The sequence below is a fragment of the Nomascus leucogenys genome, unplaced genomic scaffold (assembly GCF_006542625.1).
Source record: "Nomascus leucogenys isolate Asia unplaced genomic scaffold, Asia_NLE_v1 000766F_94703_qpd_obj, whole genome shotgun sequence".
NCBI lineage: Eukaryota > Metazoa > Chordata > Mammalia > Primates > Hylobatidae > Nomascus > Nomascus leucogenys.
The window spans coordinates 30,436-36,102 of NW_022097428.1; the positions used below are offsets into that span (position 1 = coordinate 30,436).

Sequence of the window (5,667 nt, forward strand, 5' to 3'; positions counted from 1 at the left end):
ACACCGTCTCAGAAAAAAAAAAAGGAAAAAGAAAAAAGAGATTCCAAAACCCAGATTCAACTGACCTTGAAGTTTGTCAAGTGACAGAAACAAACTCGGCACTTGTTTATAACAATCTCAGCCTTTCACTTGCAAGAAATAAGAATTTGTGTGAGGGTAAAGGAGGATATTGGTCTCAAAGTTTTAGAATGTTACCGAATGATAATTAAGAAACTTGAGTATTTATATCCTTCTTTGAGATACCCTTTGCTGTTAGAGGCAGTTACCCTCAATTATCATTCTTTGAATTTCTCTAGTCTTTCATGTTGTCTGTCCTAAGTCAACAAATATCTTACCCATATGATTTAAGAAATGAATGCATATTATTATATTGAATATAGACAAGAAATAGATGTATATTATTGCAATATACAGGTAGACAAGAAATGGATGCTTATTATTGTAAAGTGCTTATACTACACATGAAGTAGTATAATATCACTCATAGGTAAACTGATAATTTAAAGATATATACCCTAAAGCAGTCACTAAAGTAACAAAACATGCAGCTAACAAGCAAAAAGTAGATAAAATCTAATCATAAAATACTCAATCCAAAAGAAGAAGAAGAGGAAAAGAATACTTGTAACAAATAGAAAACAAATAGCTGTATTTCCATGGTCAGGACAAAAAAAAACAAAACATAACAAACAAACAAAAAACCACATAAAAAAAGAAAGAAAAAAGAAAACAAATAGTAAGAAGATAAAATTATACTTTACCATACTAATAATCACATTAAAGTTATATGATGTAAACATTCCAATAAAAAGCCAGGTTAAGAAGAACAAGATACAAAAGACACAGTTATATATGCCATATAAGAAATGAACTTTGACTATAAAAACAAATTGTTTAAAAGGAAAAGAATAGAAAAAAAGATGTAACTTGATAACACTAGTGAAAAAAGCAGGAGTAGTTATTAATACATTAGAGGAAATATATTTAAGAGCAAAGAATATAAGCAGTGATAAAATTAGGTCATTTTAGAATCATAAAGTGATCAACTTATTGAGAGGACATAATCATCCTAAACATTTATGCACCTATGAACAAGTTTTCAATATACATAAAGCAGACTCTGGTAGAACTGCAAGAAGAATTGAACATGTTCCTAATTATAATGGATTTTTAAACTTCTCTGTCAACAGTTGATAGAGAAAGTAGACATAAAATCAATAGAAACATATAAGATGGTGCAACACTGTCAACCAACAACAGCAGACCGTGCATTTTTTTTCAACATTACAGAAAACATTTAACAGGATAGTTCATATTCTGGGGCATAAAACTAACCAAGTTTGAAATGGTTCAAATTACACAAAATACATTTTCTGAGCACAATGGAATTAAATTGGAAATCAGTAACAGAAAGATATCTGAAAAATTCCCAATTATTTGGAAACCAAAGAACATTTTAAATAACCTATGACTCAGAGAGGATATCAAAAGAGAAATCAGGAAGTGTTTTATAGTGAAAACACAACATTTGTGTTATGAAAGAGTATGGAATGCAAGTAAAGCAGTACTTGAGAGGGAAATTTTTAGCACAGTAGATCAGGCCTGTAATCCCAGCATTGTGGAAGGCTGAGGAAGGAGGATTAATTGCATCCAGGAGTTTGAGAACAGCCTGGGCAACATGACAAGATCCCGTCTTAAACAAAACAAAAAGTGGCACAAGGAAATTTTTAGGTCATTGATGTTTATTATCTTGATTATGGTGGTGGTCTTACACACATATATTTATATATGTCAAAACTTCTCAAATTGTGCAGTTTTAAGTATGTGGAGTTTATTGAATATCACCTATACCTCAACAGAGCTACTTAGAAAAAAGGAAAGGAGGTAATTGATTTTTTTAAGCTTCATGCAGAGTCACTTGGATCAGAAGAAAATAGACTCATCCAACATCCTCCTTCTTCCTCTATGGGCACTGATTGTAATATCTCTATTAGCGTACAGATATTTAAAAAATTTATATAAATATTTTTGATTGATAAACCATAATTGTATACATTTATAAGGTGCAATGTGAGATACACACATACACACACACACATATATATATTATATATATATGTATATATATATATATATAAGGTGGCACGATTAAATCAGGCTAATGAGCATATCCATCACCTCACTTACCCATCATTTTTTATGGTGAGACATGAAATTTACTATTATTTTGAAGTATGTAGTACATTATTATTGACTACAGTCACTCTGCTGTGCTATAGATCTCAAAACCTGTTCCTACCATATCTGAAACTTTGTACCCTTTGATCAACAGGCTCCCACTCCCTTCCTCCCCTTCTCCCACCTCAGCCTCTGGTAACCATGCTTCTACTTTCTACTTAGAGCACACACTTGTATTTTAGTGGAATGGATTTGAGGCTAAGTAACCTGAAAGGTTAGTTCGAAGTCGAGGCTGCTATATGAGCCACTTTTTCCCCATTGGTAAGATAGGTAAAACAACATTTTCTTCCTCGTATACGTAGGCAATATTATGACTCACTATTATGTTTAAAGACTAAATTACAACTTTGTGTTCATGGAATTCAAGCAGAAAAATTCAGAGAACTTTCCTTTTTTTTTTTTTTCCTGGACCAGATGCTGATTTTCTTCTAGCATCTCTACCCAGAAATCTTGATTCCTACTCAGTACAAATATCCAGAAACTTCTTACCTTCCTACACACAAGAGCCACTTCTTTAATCATAGTTTCTCTAGATAATGGTATTTACAGGCGCCACTTGGATTGGCCGAGAACACTTTGCTTTGCTTTACTCAGAAGGTGGAGTTTATTCTTCCCATCCACCCCCCGACTTTTGTGTTATTTCCTGTCAGTCCTTGAAGGGGCAAACTATCCCGCTCCCTCACCCTGTGTTTCTTCCACCCTCAGCTTCACTCAGACCCACGGTATCAACACTCAATGGGTGAACTGCTGTCGACGAAAATTATTGTCATCATTGTACTAGAATTTATTCTTAATAATAATAAGAGCAAACTGACCTTAAATGTCAAGTAGATCAAGTTGTACACAAATGCCTATCACGGATCTGTAGATGGGTATTGTCAAGTTCATTTTTGTATGCTTTCTACTTCTGTTCCAACTTTGACATTCATTTGCGGTTTCCAAAAGGGAGGCAAAGACAATTTTACACTTTATAGTTTACAACTTACAAGATGTCTGTAAAGACCTCACATTAGAATCACCTGGGACCTTCAAAAATGCCAATGATTGGCTGGGCATGATAGCTTACGCCTGTAATCCCAGCCCTTTGGGAGGCCGAGGCCGTCGAATCACGAGGTCAGGAGATCAAGACCATCCTGGCTAACACGGTGAAACCCCGTCTCTACTAAAAATACAAAAAAATTAGTTGGGCGTGGTGGCGGGCACCTGTAGTCCCAGCTACTCGGGAGGCTGAGGCAGGAGAATGGCATGATCCCAGGAGGCGGAGCTTGCAGTGAGCCAAGATTGTGCCAGTGTCCTTCAGCCTGGGTGGCAGTGGGAGACTCCACCTCAAAAAAAAAAAAAATGCCAATGATTGAAGCCTAATACTGAAGTTTCTGATTTATTAATAATTAGTCTGTTGCTGGGTGTTAATTGAGCTCCCCAAGTGATTACACATGTAGGACTTCAAACCACTAATTTAGAACCTTGTGATTCAAAATTTGGGCAAAAATGAGCAGCATCAGTATCACCTCGGAGCAGCTTCAGGTCTCACTTTAGATTTACTCTAAATCTAAATATTTTATTTTTATTGAAACAATTAAGAACAGATTACAAGCTTCAACTACATCTAAATTCTTTGGATTTACTTTAAAAGAATCTACATTTTGACACAATACCAAAGTGAACTAAATTAGCTTTTTTTTTTTTTTTTTTGAGACAGAGTCTTGCTCTGTTGCCCAGGCTGGAGTGTAGTGGTGCAATCTTGACTCACTGCAACTTCCACCTCTCCAGTTTAAGCAATTATTCTGCCTCAGCCTACAAAGTGTCTGGGATTACAGGTGCATGCTATCATGCCCAGCTAATTTTTGTATTTTTAGTAGAGACAGGGTTTCACAATGTTGGGTCAGCTGGTCTCGAACTCCTGACCTCAAGTGATCTGCCAGCCTCGGCCTTCCAAAGTGCTGAGATTATAGGCATGAGCCACCATGCTCAGCCTAAATTTGCTTTAATTTGGAGAAGTACTGGTCTAGAAAACACAAATTCCCAGGAGACTCAAGTTCTTAAAATAAGTTGATTTCTTGAGTACAAGTTCTTCAAATGCATTCTTCAAGATTTTTCTTTTTTACTTTATAAATTGACAAAGATTATACATATTCATGGCTATATGGGGATGTTTCAATACATGTAGATGGTGATCAGATCAGGGTAATTAGCATATCTATCATCTCAATCATTTATTATTTCTTTGTATTGGGAACATTCAAACTACTCCTTGGTATTTTAAACTACATAATATAGTATTGTTAACTATAGTCATCTACAGTACTATAGAACACTAGAACTTATTACTCCTACCTAACTGTCATTTTGTACCCATTAACAAATCTCTTACCATCCCTCCTTTCTCCCTACACTTTTCAGCCTGCAGTATTCGCTCTTCTACTTTTTACTTCTATGAGATCAACCTTTTTTTTAGCTTCTGCATGAGTGAGAACATGTGGTGTTGAACTTTCTATTCCTGGCTTATTTTGCTTGACATAAAATCCTCCAGTTCCATCCAGGTTGCTGAGAATGACAAGATTTTATTTATTCTTTTTTATGGCTAAATAGCCTTCCTTCATATATATATACCACATTTTTAAAATCCATTCATCTGTTGTTGGAAACCTAGGTTGATTCCATATCTTGGCTATTGTGAATACTGTTGGAATAAACATGGGGATGCTGATGGCTCTCCAATACAATGCTTTTCTTTCCTTTGGATAAATTCCCAGTAGTGGGATTGCTTGAGGGGTTTCAATACTGTTCTCCATACTGGCTGCACTAATGTACATTCCTACCAACACTGTATGAGAGTTCTTTTTTCCCCAGCTACTCAGGAGGCTGAGGCAGGAGAACTATTTGAACCCTAGAAGCAGAGGGAACCAGATTACACCACCACTGCACTCCAGCTTGGATGGAGAATGAGACTGTCAAAAAAAAAAAAAAGTCCCTTTTCGTCACATCTTTGCCAACATTTATTTTTGTCTCTTCTATAATAGCCATCCGAACTGGGGTGAGATGTTGCCTCATTGTGGCTTTGATTAGCATTTTCCTGCTGATTAGTGGTGTTGAACATTTTTTCATCTATTTGTTGGTCATTTGTATATCTTATTTTGAGAAATGTCTGTTCAGAGCATTTGCTTATATTTAATTAGATTGTTGGGTTTCTTTGCTATTGATATGTTTGAATTCCTTGTATATTCTTGATATTAATTTCCTGCCAGATGAGTAGTTTATATTTTCTCCCATTCTGTAGGTTGTCTTTTCACTCACTTTATTATTTCCTTTGCTGTGCAGAAGCTGTTTAGCTTGATGTGATCCCATTTGTTTGCTTTTTCTTTTGTTGCCTGTGCTTTTGATGCCTTATTCATAAAATCTTTTCCCAGAACAATGTCCTGAAGGATCTCC

General features: G+C 35.5%; 1 non-coding gene across 1 annotated transcript; it reads right to left on the minus strand.

The window, feature by feature from the left end:
• Positions 1–2,945: 2,945 nt before the first annotated feature.
• On the minus strand, positions 2,946–3,016 carry LOC115834253. Its single transcript, XR_004029241.1, has one exon. It is a non-coding gene; the product is annotated as a small nucleolar RNA SNORD56 (small nucleolar RNA).
• Positions 3,017–5,667: the final 2,651 nt, after the last annotated feature.